Here is an 18,313-nt window from a genome sequence, read left to right on the forward strand (position 1 = left end):
TATGGATCTTAGACCCTATATAACTCCAAGCAAACTTTTAGCCCTCAAGTACCCTCAGTATTGCAACCTTTACAAAGCATAACAAAAATTTTCTCTAAATTAAAGGAGAATCATAGGATCTCACAGTTAATGCTTCCTGATTTAAAGTTAATTTTCTTTCATTAGATGCCTAAATTATCTCAGCTCATAATTATATAATCTTGCTTGGAAAAAGCTCTAAAGCATTCAAGGTCCATCTTTAAGGCCAGCCTTGAGAACATTACACTGAGTGAAGTTAGTAAATCAGAAAAAGCTAATAACTGTATGATTTCACACATAGGTGGGATACAAAACTGAGACTCATGGACATAGATAAGAGTGTAGTGGTTATCAGGAAGAGGGGGTGTAGGGGAGTGGGAAGGGATTGGGAAAGTATGTAAAAAGGGACAAATATAAGGTGACAGAATAATTTGACTTTGGGTGATGGGTATACAATATAATTGACTGTTCAAATGATGTGGAGATGTTACCTGAAATCTGTGTGCTCTTGTTGATCAATGTGACCCTGTTCAATTTAATTTTCTAAATAAAATTAATTGTAAAGGAAAAAAAAGCTCTAAAGCTTAATCTAATTTTCAACTCATTGCCTGATTCATTATTACAGATTCAATGATAGTTTGTAAATCAGTCTCTGAGCACTTACCTGATAAGGAAGGTTACTGCATTAGTTGTTAAAAAATGTTTCTTAAAATGAGCTAAAACTTACCTCCCTAATATTTTCTTTGAGCAAATATTCATGGTCCCATATAAGAAGAGCTTGACCTATTTTCATTAAAATGTTTTTCTATCAAATTATCTCTAAATGGATCAAATGTAGCATATTTTAACAGGAAATATTTTTTGTGGTTTTATCTCTCTTAATCCATAGTCCAAAATATTGTCTACTCTTTCAAGCTACTAGCCCTGATGCATCATCTAAAACATCAGTGCCAAAACCAGGAGTGCATTCTTCTATTGCATTAATAATAATTTTACAGTATGGTGGCAGGAAATGCACTTTCAGTTCACTGGCTATAGCTATTATACTATGCGGAAACGGCTGCTTGGAAGGCAGCCAGGTCCTTTGGCTTAAAGGCCAACCATGAGGTAGACAAAGGTAATACAAGAAAGGAAACTATGCCGCCTGACCAAAAGCATTTTGAAACACTCTAAAGCAGGGTTTCTCAACTCTATGTGGTAAAGAACCATTTTATTAAAAATTCCAATTTGCCATAGACTTTTATAAAATAGGAAATCATGCATTTGGGTGTAAAAGCAATATCAAATGATCTAAAAATATCTAAATACTTACCATCTGTATACTAATCACACTTGTATGATTTATATATTTATCATACTTGTCTCATCAGGGATGGTAACAAACAGTCTTAAGACTGGTATTAGTCTGTGGAACACATAGTGAACAAGAAAAGATGAGAATTACATTTGACAACCTAATCTTCTGAGTATATAGTTCAAGTGACAAACTAGTTCAAGCATTCTTGCTGCTTGTAAGCACCAGGTATGTGTGTATGTTAAATACAAATTGTTGGCCATGCTGAAAGAGATAGCAAACACCTGGTTATGCAGAACATATCAATGAAACCAACTGCTACTTATAAATCATGTTTAAAGTAGTTTAATGATGAAATCTTAGCTAATCATATGCATATGGGGAACTATATTTGCCACATAATGGTAGGTTGTATCAAATATCATTTTTTCATAGTTAAATGATTACCAGAAATAGAGTTGAGGTAGTGGCATGGCCACACAGGCAAAAGAGAGCCCTCCAATATAGTAATTTGCTAGTAGAACCCTGGAATACCCTAGGTCAAAGGGAGCAAGGAGGAAAAGGGAATGGGCCATAGGATGACAGCTGGTAGATATAATTAGAAGACTGAAGAACAGTTATATGAATCCTCCTCATCAACAGTGTTTGACCTACGATGAAGACTTTAAATGAAGAATTCTGACACTGAAGGTTATCAGCTTGGGAATTAGGGAATGTCTGGCTGCTACATGGAATCAAGATCGATTAAAAGAGTACCATCCATCATGAAAAGGGAACTTTCTGGTTTTACCCTTCTTTCATGTGCAATCAACTATGGATATAGCAATCAGATTCTGCATTAACTTCCAAGAGAACAAGGATTTTCACATCTACAGAGGATATGAATTCTAGACACCAACACTTATTAATCTAGGTCTTCATGCATAAATATAAACAGGTGATCAAGAATCACCAAATATTTAGTGATAAGTAAAAGAAACATTAAAAGAAGTCACCACACTTAACCAACACAATAGCTAATCTAAGGAAATAGTAAATAGAGAAGGAGAAATATTTATAAATGTGGATAAATAGTATTTAGAGAAAAACTTAATGCACTCATATAATACATTAAAATTTTTTCCATTGATTTGAGAGATAGAGAGAAGAAAAGAGGAGAAGAGAGGGAGGGAAGAAGAGAGAGAGAGGCATCAGTTGTGCACTCATGGTTGCTTCTAATAGGTGCCTTACTGTGGATTGAACCTATTACCTCAGCATGCCGGGACAATGCTCTATTCACTGAGCCACTTGGCCAGGGATTCATATAATACATTATTAATACCTCACATTCATAAAATAATTTTCTGTTCAAAAAATAAAATAGGGTTCTTATGTGTAAACAGTATAATCCATGCAGGCTAGTCTAAACATAAGCAAATATTTATTGAATGGCTATTACATACCAGGTATTCTTTTAGACATTGACGATACAGTAGAAATTAAACAGGGAAAGTCCCTGTTCTTAAAGATCTTATGTTTCAATGGAAAGTTAGAGACAAAGAAATATATGACTCAGGAAATGATATCAAGCTAACTAAAGGAGGCAACAAATGACAGGGGTATATGTATGTGTGTCTGTGCTATTGTAGATGACGTGGTAAGAGAAAGCCTCTCTGATAACCTAATATGTGAACTAAGAATTAGAGGAAGTGATAAGGTGAGCCAAGAGGATAGATAAAAAACGTTCCAAGCGAAAGGAGTGTCTAGGTTTTTAAACATATGTGGTATATAATTCTAATATCTATAGAAATTTTATTAAATTTATTGTGGTAACTTGGTTAATAATATTATATAAATCTCAGGTGTACAATTTTATATAATGACATCTGTCTACTCTATTGTGTGTTCACCACTTAAAACCTAGTCTCCTTCTGTTACCATGTATTTTACCCCCTTTACCCTCTTTGTCCTCCCCTCCTCCTCTCTGGTAACCACCATTCTGTTGTCTGTATTTATGAGTTTGTCTTATTATTAATAGTAAGGAGATCAGTGTGGCTTCAGTGCAGTGAGTGAGGAAGAGTAGTAGATGTTAATATAAAAGCAAAAAGTATAGGGCAAATTTTATGGGGTCTTGTAGACCACTGTATTTTGGCTTTCAATAAGATATAGGAAAAAAACATTGTAGGGTTATGAGCAGAAGACTGATGTAATCTAGCTTACATTTTAACAGTTTTACTCTGGTGACAGTGTAGGCAATACACTTGAGAGGGCAAAGGTAAAAGTGGGGAGACCAGTTAGTAGGCTGTTACAATGATACAGGAATGAGATGACTGTGGCGTGAAGCAGGGTATTAGCAGTGGGGATGAGGATATATGGTCAGACTGTAGGTATATTTAAAAGGAAGTATGGACAGGATCTTCCAGTGGATTGAATTTGGGTCATGAGAGAGAGAACACAAGGATAACATCAAGGTTTTTGCTTGAGGAACTAAAATAACTAAGGAGCTATTTATTTTAAAGAAGAAAATTGCAGAATTAATTTATTTTTATTGGAGAATAAGAGCTGAGAATTTTGACATGCTAAGTAGGAGTAATCTATTAAACAACTAAATAGAGATATTGAGTAAGCAGTAGGATATATTATTCTGGAGTTCAGAGGAGAGATCTTAGGCAATTGATAGTAATTTGAGAGTCCTCTGTATATAGAAGGAATTAAAAGTCATGAGATTGGATGAGATCAGCTAAAGAATAAGTGTAGAGAAGAGAAGAGGACCAAGGATTGAGCCTTGCATTACTTCGATATTTTGTAACTGGATACTAAAATATCACTGGAGAATACAAGAAGAAATAACGAGTTAGATAGGAGAAGTATAAAGAGGTGTCCTGAAAACCAATAAAAGAAGTGTTTCAAGAAGGAAACAGTAATTGGCCATGTAAATAATACTGACAAGTCAAGTAAGATGAAGACTGATAATTAACCTCTGAAATTATCAATATTGAAGTCATTGGTAACCTTGACAAGGGTAACTTATTAAACAAGGTCATCAGTTGAAAGCGAGAATGGACTATGTGGTAGATATTGAAGGATTTAGGATAGAGTAGATAGTATAAAATAGTCATCTAGAGAATGGGCATAAAAATGTCATAGCATTGCCAGGCAACACTAAAGGCCTCTAAGGTTAATGGTCATGAATTTGAGGACTAAAATTAAACACATCAAATCAGTTAACAAGGAAACAGAATAGGTGGATAATTAAATTTGATCAGGTTTGGTTCTTTCCCTAGATAAGTAATGAATGGAAAGAGAGGCAAAGGGATTAATGGTTTATACCTGGGAGTGATTATAATGATGGACCATGAAATATAAAGTCAAGTAAGAAGGAAAGTAGCACTAAAAAATAGCAGGGTTAATGGAGTGAGGTCCCCGTACCATAAGCAAAATGTTGGGATTTTGGCATTAGAAACAGTGACCAGAAAATATAGGAAGAAATTACTTGAAAAGGGAATGCTGAAATTGGGATTATGAACATTGTGCAGTTATTTATTAAGGAAAGGCTGGAAAAGAAATCTTGAGTCTCAGTTTCCAGAACAATTGCCTAGGACTAATGTCACAGAACTTGTCTGATAAGAAAAACTGTTGCTCCCATATTAGGTGCCAATAAATTGACTTTACTGCAGCAGCTACTGGTGCCAGCACTGATGCCACTACTTTAATTAAGAACTTGACCTTGCAATCTGCCATCATTCAAAGCCAAGTTCCTTCACTACCACCTATTCCAGCAAAATGAAAACCACACAGTATTACTTTATGCATGTTTTCAAATCCAAATCAAAGTGTTACATTAGGGCATCTGATTGTTAGAGCTAAGTCATATTCCTACATCTTAATTTCAGCATAGACTAGGTGTTTGAGTTTTGACTTAAACATTTGAGAAGTAAAAATTATAATGTAAGAATTTCCCAACTATAGAAAGACAGTTCATATGATGGTCAGACACAAATATGACAAATGACTACCATAGACATTTCAGCAATTAAAAACATAATTGCAAAAAATTGTGCCTGACCTGGTGGTAGTGCAATGGATAGAACATTGACCTGGGATGCTGAGGACCCAAGTTCGAAACCCCGAGGTCGCCAGCTTGAGCACAGCGTCTCTGGCTTGAGCATGGGATCATAGACATGACCCCACAGTTTCTGGCTTGAGCCCAAAGGTCACTTGATTGAAGCCCAAAGTTGCTGGCTTGAGCAAGGGATTACTGGTTCAGCTGGAGTCCCCAGTCAAGGCACGTATGAGAAAGCAATCAGTGAACAATTAAAGTGCCACAACTTTGAGTTGATGCTTATCATCTCTCCTTTCCTGTCTTGTCTGTCTGTCCCCCTGCCTCTCGAAAAAAAATCCAATACTAAAGGGGTGGCTACCAATATGTGGAAACCAGAAGAACTTAGTTTCAGAATGAATACAGAGATTCTCCCAGGATTCAACAGACACACACACAAAAATAAATAAATAAAAATAATAAAAAACACACACAGAGAAAAGGTAAGAAAACTTAAGAAACATATGGATCTTTATGAGAAACCTAGTATCTGTTTAATGAGAGCTTCAGAAAGGAAAGGAAAAGAAAGGAAGAAAAGGGAGACACAAAGAGACAGATAAAGAAGAAAAGAAAGAACGTGAGTAAGGGAGAAGGGAAACAAGTTAAAGAAATAAGAAACTGCCCTGGCCGGTTGGCTCAGCGGTAGAGCGTTGGCCTAGCGTGCCGAGGACCCGGGTTTGATTCCCGGCCAGGGCACACAGGAGAAGCGCCCATTTGCTTCTCCACCCCTCCGCCGCACTTTCCTCTCTGTCTCTCTCATCCCCTCCCGCAGCCAAGGCTCCATTGGAGCAAAAGATGGCCCGGGCGCTGGGCATGGCTCTGTGGCCTCTGCCTCAGGCGCTAGAGTGGCTCTGGTCGCAACATGGCGACGCCCAGGATGGGCAGAGCATCGCCCCCCTGGTGGGCAGAGCATCGCCCCTGGTGGGCGTGCCGGGTGGATCCCGGTCGGGCGCATGCGGGAGTCTGTCTGACTGTCTCTCCCTGTTTCCAGCTTCAGAAAAATGAAAAAAAAAAAAAATGAAAAAAAAAAAAAAAAGAAATAAGAAACTAAAATTTCCTTAAATTAAAGAATGACTTAAGTATATTCAGATTTACAGAGCTCACTAAATCTCAATCAGGAATAACGGGAAGAATGACACATGTCTAGATATAACTTAGTAAAAAAAAATTAAGCTTCATTTAAAAAAATATTTTAATTGATTTTAGAGAGAGATGGAGAGACACATCAATTTGTTGTTCCACTGATTTATGCATTCATTGATTGATTCTTGTATGTGACCTGACTGGGCATTAAACCTTCAACCCTGGTATACCAGGACAATGCTCTAACCAACTAAGTTGCCTGGCCAGAGCCAGAAATTTAAGCTTTGAAGTCAAAGAAAATATCCTTTACAAGGCATCTTTGTACAGTGCATAAACTACACATTCTTATGGAGTAGCTCTGCTAAATTACTAACTCATCCCTCCACCAAAATAAACTCTAATGGATCAAAGATTTATTTAAAAAATAAAAATATCAAAATATAAGAAGTTTAGAGGAAAATATGGGGAGATATGGCACAAAGCCTAAATGTCAATCCCATGTTGTAAAAGATTGATCAGTTTAACTACATAATAATTTAAAACATTTGTAAAGCATGAAATATTATAAATAAAGTTGAAACACCAATATCAAAGTGATAAAAAAAATTAATATTTATGCCAGTGGTCTAATTGTCTTCATGGTTTTAAAATTTTTATTGAGTTTATTGGAGTGACATTGGTTAATAAAATATATATAGGTTTCAAGGGTACAGTTCTGTCATACATAATCTGTACATGGTATTATGTGTTCACCACCCCAAGTCAAGTCTCCTTGTATTACCATTTATCTCCACTTTATCATCTTCTACCTCCTTCCACCCCACTTTCCCCCAGTAATCACTATACTGTTGCCTGTGTCTATGAGGTTGTTTTCCCTTTGCTTAATCCCTTCACCTTTTTCACCCATCCCTCCAACCCTCCTCCCCTTTGATAGCTATCAACCTGTTCTCTGTATCTATGAGTCTTTTTATTTTGTTTGTTAGTTTATTTTGTTCATTAGATGCCACATATAAGTGAAATCACATGGTACTTGTCTCTCTCTGACTGGCTTGTTTCACTTAGCATAATACTCTCCAGATCCATCCATACCATAGCAAAAGGTAAGATTCCCTCCTTTTTTCATGGCTGAGTAATATTTCATTGTGTAAATGTACTACTTGCCTACATATTAATATTGATGTTTAAATGTATATCTTACAGGCCCATAATAAAACACAACTCAGTAGAAAAATAGACAAAGAACATGAAAATACAATTCTCAAAATGAGATATAAATAGCCAATATTTATATAAAAAATATTAAATCTCATTTATATTTTTAAAAACCCAAGATATAATTTTCTACTTTCAGATGGAAAAAGGTCAAGAAATTTGATAATATACTTAGTAAGAATGTGAGAAAATGAACATTCTCCTAAAGTATACTTGGTGCAGTGTAAATTGGTGCAAACTTTTCAGAGAACCATTTGATAATATTAAGCGAAATTAAAATATACATATTCTTTGTCTCAGGATTTTCACTTTAGAAATTTATCCCACAGACTAGTACAAATATCCAAAAATATTTGTTAAAATATCTATTGCAGCATTGTTTTTTAATACAAACAAAACAACCCTGAAAACATTCTAAATATTCATCAGTCAGAGATTAGACTTAGGCACTTCTGGCCAAGAGGAACACATGACAGAAGTCTATTTTCATGAGGACTAAAGAATTTCTAAATGTATTCTTTATTGAGATATAATTCACACATAGGAAAACTCACCCTTTTAAAGTGAATAATTCAGTAGTTTTTCTTCTATTCACAGAGTTGTGTAACCATCACAATTATCTAATACCGGAATATTGTCATCAGGATTTTCAGAAAGAAACCACGTACTCATTAGCAATCACTCTCAATTTTCTCTTCTCCCCAGTTCCTGGATTCATTAACCTTCTTCCTGTCTTTATGGATTTTTGTCTTCTGGACATTTAATACAAATGGAAACATACAATATGTGGCCTTTTGTATTGGATTATTTAATTTATTGTGATGGTTTCAAGGTTTATCTATGTTGTTGCATGAATCAGTACTTTATTCTTTTCATGGCTGAGTAACATTTCATTGTATGGCTAGACAAAATTTATCTAGTCATCAAGATGATAGACATTTGGGTTATTTAATAATCCTGTTATAAGTATTTGTATATAGGGTTTTGTGTGAACATATATTTTTAATTCTTTTGGATATACATTTTGGAATGGAAATGCCAAATGATCACTTCAGGTTTAACATTTTGAAGAACTTTCAAACTGTTTTCCGAAGTGGTTGCACCATTTTACAATTTCGCCAGCAGTATATGAGGCTTCCAGTTTCCCCATATCCTTTTTAATATTCACTATTTTGTTGTTTTGATTTTAGCTATCTTAATGGGTATAAAGTGGTATCTAATTGTATTTTTTGATAACTAATGATATTGAGCATCTTTTCATGCATACTTTGGCCATTTGTATGTCTTCTTTGGATAAACGTTTGTTCAAATCCTTTGCCCATTTTTCAGTTCAGTTATTTATTTTAGCTGTTATTGAGTTGAAAGATTTCTCTGTCCATTGTGGATACAAGTTCTTTATCAGATATGTGACTTGTGAACATTTTCTTCCATTTTGTTGGTTGTATTTTCACTTTCTTGATGATATGTTTGGCAGAAAAATGGTTTTGACTTTGAAGAAGTATAATTTATCTATTTTTTTTCTTTTATTATGTGTGTTTTTGTTATTGTATTAAGAAGGCTCTTGCCTACTCCAGGTTCACATAGTTTCACTCCTATCCATTTTTCCAAGAGTTTTATAGTTTTAGCTCATACATTGGGTTTAGGATCCATTTTTTTTTAATTTTCTATATGGTTTGAAATAAAGGTCCAATTTCATTCTTTTACCTGTAGCTACCCATTTGTGCTAGCATCATTTGTTGGAAAGGCTATTCTTTCCCCATTGAATTGTCCTGACACTCTTCTGATTCATGAATATGAATATGAAAGTCTTTCTAGTTACAGTATTTAAGTCTCCTTTAATTTCTTACAACATTTTATTATTTTCAGTGTACAAGTCTTACACTACTTTTGTTAAATTTAAACCTAAGTATTTTATTTTTATAATGCCATTATAAATGAAGTAGTTTTCTTAATTTCATTTTTGGATAGTACACAGTAGCTAGTGTATAGAAATATACTTTACTTTGTATATCAAATTTGTATTATGCCATCTAGCTGAACATGTGTGTATGTTTGTGTGTGTGTGTGTGGCATGTGTGTATGTGTGTGTGTGTGTCTTTTAAAAAAGTTGCTTAAGAAGTTTTCTACAAATAATAATCATGGACTATTGGGTAGTAGTAGTGGAATAAAACAAGTCATTTTTATTGTTAAGTAGTAATCCATTATATGAATATAAACACTCTACCACTCACTCCCTATAATAGGTACAGAATCTGTAGAAATTGTTGGGTCTTGAGGAACTCAGAGTCTAACTGGAGAATAAAGAGAATATCAGTGCCTAAAATGCAGAATTATAATTCAAAGCATAAAGTAAAAAGTGAAAGCAAAAACCCTTTTTAATTATTTTCATGGTTTATCCTAGTGTCTCTGAATTCTTTCACCTTCATGTTTTTCTTTAGTAAAAGCAAAGTTAACAAGAGTACAATCTTTTCAGTCAACTGAAAGCTACTGTAGATGCTGTTACCCTTCCCAATTTTCATTCCCCTGCAACTGCTCCCTGCTAGTAAGAATACAATAGACACTAATGCTACTATAGAGAAGTAGTATGGCATGGAAATTAAAGGTGTGATCTCTGAAGTCAGACTGCCTAAGTTTAAATTCCATTTATGGCATATATTTGCTGTTTGGCCTAAGGTAACTTACAGTTATATTTCTTGGCCCCAATTGTCCCATCCTAAAATGGGGAAGATTCTAGTGCCTTATTTGGAGGATTTTTATTAGGGTTATATGCATGAAGTACTTAAAAATACAGTGTTAAAGCTTCATAAATGCTAACATGTCATTAATATTACATGACAGTCAAATGGCACATAATGAGGAAGATGTAACTATCTTCAGCCTGGGAAGATTTAAAAATAGATAAATAAAATATCTCATTTTAGTCTTAGGGCATCTGTATTCTCTTGACCTATTGGGGGAGGAGGTTCCTAAGAGATTGTCTTTTAAAAGATTGAGAACATCAAGAGGAAAGTGCCCAGAGAAAATAGTAAAGGACATCAAGAAATCAGAGGAGAAAAATCAGAAAGAGGAGAAATTTAGAAGAAGATACTAAGGAGGCCAGAGAGAGAAAAGTAGGTGGTTGGAGGGAAGGAATATAAAAATAATAAATTTCATAAAGGTAGTGGAGAAGGGTAAGGAGGGGGTGGGAAGGAGGGAGACTGACTTTGTAATACAGAGCTAAAAGCTTTATTGAAGTTTAACGGAAAAGAAATCCTTCTTTGAAAGGAAGAGATTGGCTATATTTAGTACTGGGTAGGATGTCAGTTCTGAAAATAAACTGCTCCCAGAACCTAATGTAATCCTCTGTGCTGTTGTCACCTGTAGCAGGCTGTCCTCCCTTGTAGGGGAGTGCAGAACATGGACACATCAGTGACCTCCAAGTTCCTGTCATTCCCAAACATTTGCCCTGCTTTTCTCTTTACCTCATTGCTAAGTTTTAAAACTTCTCATTAATGTGAATATAAAAGTTAAATTGCTGAAGAGAGTGAAGGGTATGCTGGTATATATGTAAAGTAAGGAATTGTCTTTCTAAATAAATACCAGAATCTAAACACCATATACTCAGATGCTTAATAAAATATTTATCACCTCCATGTTACACTTTTGTACATGAATGTGGACATGGGGGCCCAGTAGGAAGTGTGATAGGCCATATAAAAAATGTACTTGAAGCACACTATAAGTGGCATAGAGGTACGTTCTGTGAAGATGGCATGCATGTGTAATTTAGGGCATGCAGACAGACCAAAGTCAGTATACCCTAAAAAAAAAAAAAAAAAGACAGACATTTAGACACACACACACACACACACACACACACACACTTTGTGTTGGGAAAATATAGGTGATGCTTTTCACTGAAATGGAACAAAAAAGCAGGGGAAAAAACTACAGATATTTTGACGAAAGAACATATAACCAGAGTTCCATAATTCTAACTTCCAATTCTATCTTCTCATCACTTCTGCTGTTACTCCTCTCTCTCATATGTATTGTTACAATAACCTCCTAATTATTCTCACTGCTTCCACCCTAAGTCCTTCTCCCAAATATATACTCCATAGGGCAGCCACAGTGATCTTTTTAAATTTACTAGTCATATTGTATCACTCCTCCAGACAAAAACCTACACTATCTTCTCAAAATGCATAATTCTTAACATGGTCTGTAAGACCATATGATCCAGCACTCTGCTACCTCTCTGGTTTCATTCCTTACCAGTCTCCTTGCACTCCTTCCCTATAGGCATGCTTGATCTTCTTGCTCTTCCTAGAACATGCCAAACATATTCTGGCCTCAGGGATTTGTATATTCTCTTCCCTCCATGTGGGAGTTGCTGTCCCAATATAGCTGAATGACTTGCTCTCACTTTATTTTAGATTTAGCTCAAATGTCACCTAATGTGAGAGACTTTCTGTAACCACCATACATAAAATAGCAATACTCTTTAGCCTACATCACCTTTAATAGATAAATGAAGATGATGAGTGGAAATGCCTGATCAGCTGTTGGATATTTGAATCTAGAGTTAACCTAGGAAGTCTGGACCAAAGACATAGATTTGGGAGTTGCCATTACTCCAGGCAAGAAAAATAGGGTTTGTAATGGGTCTAGAGGTAAAAGAAATCATGGTACATTCAAAGGCCATGTGGAACTCTTTGAAAATGAAGATTCTTGGGTCTTACCCAATATCTCCTGAAGAAGAATCTCTGGAAGCAAGGCTTAGGAATATGCAGATTGATAAATTCCCCCATAAACGCTGATGTGCAATCCTGGTTGAGAACCACAGCTTGTAAGATACATGTACCTCCACCAAATATACCAGTAATCTCCAAATTGCTAAACCAGTACTTTATATACTTTATGCATCTCACTTGACCACTCTGTTGGAATTGATAGTTGATCATTCAACTTCAAATATTGTACTTCCTTAGTTACCAGGCATCACATTCTTATGATTCTCCTGCCTCCTTTCTGGTCACCACTTCTCAGTCTGTTTTATAGACTTCTTTCCTGCTAATCCCTTAAATACTCTGCTCTGCAGGGTTTTGACATTTACGTTTTTGTCACTCTAATAATCTACACACTCTCTCTGGCCAGGCTCATCCATTCACATGACTTAAATCTGTACTTTATGGGTGCCCATATTTTTGTTCTTTATCTGTATCCTCTTTTAAGCTCAAAACCCATGTATAATATTTCTTAGATTGTCATTTAGATATTACGTGGGCACCTCAAATCCAATATCCTCAAAGATTGTTTTAAATGTTCCCTCCATATTTCAGTAAACAACACAATTAACACCCCACATCTAATAAGTCATTAAGTCTTATTTATTCTATATTCTAGCTATCCTCCACTTTTCTTCATCCATACTGTTCCTATCTTGACTGAAGCCACAATCATATCCCTGATTTAGTGACAGATTGTATTGCAATTTATGCATTTAGATGTATATTTATTACCAGACTGTGGGCAATGAGAAGGTAAGACCACTCATTTATTCATTCAATCAGTATATATTGGGCACCTACTATATGGCATATTGTGTCATATTCATCTCTGTGCCTTTCTACACATCATACATTGCCTGACATTAAGTGGGTACACAGTATACATTTGTTTTACTGAATTACATTGACACATATTATGTTACAGATGAGAAAACAGGGCCTAGATTTGAGAAATGACTTTTCAACCCACACGGCAGTTCAGGATCCTGGAATTTGCATTTCCTTACTCTTAGTCCAACTTTCTCTCCACAGTCCACATTGTCTCTCCATCTTACAATTCTATACTCTCCAGATTATTCTTTTTCTCTCTGACTTTTCCATAACATCCTCTTATGATTGATGACATTGCTTCTATATCTTTTTTCCAGCTTCTTTGGAAAAAAAGCAATTATCACCACCCCTATAGGCTTCTTGGTTAAGAAACTGTATTTCCTTGACATTGCTTATTTCCTCTGGCATCACCACTGCTGAGTCAGAATGCCCACAGGTCAGATTTTCATCTGGCATTTCTAAAGAGCTCCTCTTGAGTTCAGTAGAGTACATATAGAACTGGTTGCATATAGAAACTTACAGACTCTGAAATAGATTTGGGCTCTATTCTGGGAAAAAGAGAACAAAGAAATATTTTCAGAATTTGTGCAAAATTCATGTTTTATGAGGGCAAAGTAAGAGGGAATTGGTTATAAAAAAAGAGAGGGAATTGGTTATGATTATAGGCTGAGATAATTTGATATTTGATTCATTTTGTGGATGAAGATTCTGATAACGATTATTTTAGACACCAAATTAGACTATCATGCAAAGTTGGTTTATCATGTATAATCTATTTCTACTTGCTACAATTTAAGAAAACCTAAATAAGCTTAGTACATTCCAGGAATATGAATAAAACATGTGGGTTGTGCCTTTGAGAGAAAATTTCTTCTCCTAACTTGCTAAGGCTTTGAGTGTAGGGTACCCTCTTAAAATGATTTATAAACCATACTGTTTTCACATCTTTATATTTTTGTTCATTCTGTTATCTTTGCTTGCAATAGTTTTTATTCATTCTTTTATCTATCAAATACTTCCTGAGAATCATTACTGTGCCAGTCATTATACTGAGTTTGGAAGATTCAGTGATGGTTCTTTTTGAAGTTCATCCTGTCATGCTGTATGTTATCTTTTGGCTTTTGTACATGTTATTCACTCTGGATGTAATATTCTCTCATTCTTCACATTTTTATTTCAAAATCACCTTTTCTAAGAAACATTTTATAACCCCCTCAGTACTGAATTAGGTATATTTCTTCCTTGCTCCCTTAATCCTTTATTACATTTCTTTATCCTTTATTATATTTCTGTGCCTTTATTGCATTTTTCTATTTTTTACCTTCCTTACTAAATTATGAGCCCATTAAGAACAAGGATTCATTTATTGATTATTTATTAATTAATAATATATATTATACAGCTGACCTTTAAACAATGCACAGACCCCCTGTGCAGTCAAAACTCCACATATAACTTATGACTCCTCCAAAACTTAAGTTTCCTTCAGTATCCACAGAGGGCTTGTTTCCTCGAACCCCTGCAGATACAAAAATCCATGGATGATCAAGTCCCGTATATAAAATGAAATAGAACAATGCATACAGTCTGCTCTCCACATCCACAGGTGCCCAACTCTAGATCAAAACCAGTACAGGTATTTATTGAAACATCTAACCTGTTAAGAGGAGAGAAGTGGAATATATAGAGTTGTAGAATAATTTGATTGACGAGCTAAGTAATTTATACTTAATGCTCTAGAAATTAGAAATAAGTTTTTGAACAAAGAAACAAAGTGTGAAAATAAACCACATTTAAGGAAAGTATATTTGGCGTATATCTATTCAAATTTAAAGCTGGACTTTAAAAAATAATAGGATTTCAAATTGAAATCATCTCTTGCCTCTCCTAGGAGCTACATTCAGATGAGAAAAATTTCTTAATATTCACATCTACTGTTCATTGAGCACTTACTATATTCCTGACACATGATATACCTTTTAAATACAAGACTTTATTCAACCTACAGAAAATATAACAATCCTATGATGTATGTATTTCCATTTTAAAGATGAAAAAACAGGTTCAGAAAGATGAATTGAGTTGCCCAAAGTCAGATAGCTCATAAATGAAAAAAAAAATTTTTTTTGAACACTGATTTGTTTGACCTGAGTCTAGTAAGTACTGTATTTGGCACAAAGTTGGTGTACAATAAATTCCCACTAAAAATGGGTGAATTAATATATCAATAAATCTATCCTCTTCTGTAGATGAATTTACAGATTAGCTTTAATGGTTTTCATGATGTTGATAAGCTTAAGTCAATGTTAAGAGTAAGGAAGACGTTTGAGCCACAAAAGAAAAGAATTTACAAAGGAAAATCTTTTGACTCTAGAAATTCTGATTGGAAGAAACCTGAATGTGTTTAAAAATTACATATATAATGTATACATACATTATACACACACATACATGTCAAAAGAACAGTTTGGAACAACTTTGACACACATACCCACATGTGCATGCAGACTCACACAGGATTCATGTTTTGAATCTCATGTTTTCTTTTACCCTCCTGAGAGGGTGGGTGTAAATAGAATATCAGAGCAAGAAGGTATCTTAGCAATTAACTAATCAGACTACTTCATGTAAATGTAGAGATTGAGGCACTAGAGGTAAAGTAAATTGCAAAGGTCACACAAGGAATTAGAGTAAGATTAAGAATCTGAGTTTCCTGACTCACAGGTTTGTTTTACTCTTAACAGTCACCATTTACCTTCTCAATTTTATCGATGGGATAACCAAAGCATCCTAAGAATGTTGATGGTCAAGCTCCTGTTACTTGTCCATTGAAACAGGACTTGAAATTAGATCTTTTTTATTTTAAATATGAGGCTTGTTTTCATCCAAGAGCTTCTGTCTGGATGACCAAAAAGAAGACCCCTTCCTATTGCATTAAATAGTGAACTGAAGATAATTTACAGAAAACATTGTCCTTTGATTTAAGAGAAAATGCCCAAAGCTACTTTATTTTCAGAAGCCTGGTGGTCCCAAGGAAGCTCCCTAGAAGCCAGGATTGTGTCTTTTTTTATTGAATCCACACCACCTAGCACAAAGGAAAGCACTCATAAATATCTGTTGAATATATGACATACTAAAGGCAGAAAGAGAAAGTAGTAGGTTGGAAATGGTTTCCCAATGGATGATGGATGGATAATCATTATTAATGCTGAAAAAATGGGAATGATGTAGAAAAGTGGTGGGAGAAACCCTTAAACAAAGGAGAAGCTTTGCCTCCATCTGGTTGAAGCTGCAATCACTCAACAAGGACTGAGTGGCTTGGTAGGACTGTGGTTGGCAGAAATATTTAAATAAGGCCTCCATAAAATTGTTACTCTCCACTCCACCTCCATTACCCTTTAAATTCTGTTTCAGTCATTATCCAGGGACCGGATACAGAGATTCCTATGGGGAGTTTTAGTGGGTCGATTCAATTTCAACTGGATGACGCCACTTAGGCAAGCATTAAGAGCTACAGCTCCGGGAAAACAAACAGCGCAGAGAAAAGGAGAGAGAAATTATAGCAAGCAGCAATAAATCCCTTCCCTCCCATCCTCCCCTATAACCCATTCACAAGACCTCCAGAAATCATTTACATTCACAAAACAGCTAGCTAGCTAAGCTGAACACACTGCAATCTCATCTCCCTCCCTCCGTTCTCTGCAGATTATATACCAACACACCCTGAGCTATATAAATAATCACACACTATCGGTATCTATTACTCTCTTGAGATACCCTGTGTCTACAACTGCAGTTTCTGCTGCTTTGGTTCATCTGTCAGATTGGAGGAGATGGAGTCCGAGGTGGAGGCGGAGGCAAAAGAGGAGGGGGAGGAGGTAAAGGAGGAGGAAGGGGAGGAGGGAAGGGGGAGGGGAGTGGAGGCGAAGGAAAACGCTGGAGGAGGAGGGGAAAAAGAAAGAGGAGGAGGGGGAGAAAGGGGAGGAGAAAGAGGCGGAGGAGGAGGGGGAGGAGAAATAGGAGAAGGAGGAGAAAGAAGAGGAGGAGGAGGCGAACAACTTACCCTGCTGAGCTTTCTTTGGGGAATACGTGCATCAAGATTTAGATCGGCAAGGAAAATCTATACAAAGTATCTGCCACTATAGGTCTGACTCTCCTCCCGCAAAACACCGTTTTTTTTGTTTTGTTTTGTTTTGTTTTTGTTGTTGTTTTTTCCCTTTCCGTTTTCTCTGCTGTGTCAGAAAGACCAGGACAGAACTATCTCTGTTTCTGGCTCCACTGCCGGTTTTCATTCAAGACTTTCTGAAAAGAGGTGGATAAACCTAAAGACTCAGGAGAAGAGGTCCTTTGAGCCAGATGGGACATTAATTCTTCTGCTTTTCACAGCATGGATAGATCCTTTCCTCAAGGTAAGCCGTATAGATTAGCTCTTAAGGACCTCAAAATTCTTTCTATGCACAAATTGCCATTCATTCCTGCCATCGTCTGTGTGTGTGTGTGTGTGTGTGTGTGTGTGTTCGTGTGTGTGTGTGTGTGTGTGTGTGCGCGCGCGCGCGCGCGTGTGCACGCGCACAAACGCAAGCGCGTGGGTAAAATGAAATGAAAACCATTTAAATAAGATTTAAATAAATCAGCTTTTGCAGAAAACTATTCTTACTGGGTATTTATAAACCGAAATGGAACTTCAACATGACCCTTTATAGCCAAATGTCAATTTAATTTCTTGTATGTTGACCTTTCAATGCATTTTGGTGATTGCCTAAGCCCCTTATAGCGCAGCCTAACCACGCAAACTGAGGATGTAGGGAGAGCTCATGCTGAGGCCAGTCTGGCTGCCCAGCGGGTATCCTGTCAGCATGGGGCTAGTCAGCTATTGGCTCACAAGTCTGGGCTGTGCATCGTTCAGATTTCATCACATCACCTTGCCCTGGGTAGAAATGGCGCAAGCTGACACGGCATAACCCCCTACTTACATTTAGTCAGAGCAATGATTTAGAAATCTCTGGATCCATGCCTGGGTGTATG

At 36.0% G+C, this 18,313-nt stretch overlaps 1 protein-coding gene across 4 annotated transcripts in view; it reads left to right on the top strand.

Moving 5' to 3' along the window:
• The window catches only part of SPRY3 (sprouty RTK signaling antagonist 3), a 195,619-nt gene that overhangs the window by 166,267 nt on the left and 11,039 nt on the right, over window positions 1-18,313 (top strand). Inside the window, exon 1 of one of the 4 annotated variants that reach the window (XM_066356210.1) lies at window positions 17,328-17,697. The exons of the other annotated variants lie outside the window; for them this stretch is intronic. The gene's annotated coding sequence lies outside the window, so the exon portion shown is untranslated. Of the gene's footprint in view, window positions 1-17,327; window positions 17,698-18,313 lie in introns of those variants that run through there. 4 annotated transcript variants of the gene reach the window in all.

This window comes from Saccopteryx leptura, chromosome X, assembly GCF_036850995.1.
Source record: "Saccopteryx leptura isolate mSacLep1 chromosome X, mSacLep1_pri_phased_curated, whole genome shotgun sequence".
In the NCBI taxonomy this organism is placed as follows: Eukaryota; Metazoa; Chordata; class Mammalia; order Chiroptera; family Emballonuridae; genus Saccopteryx; species Saccopteryx leptura.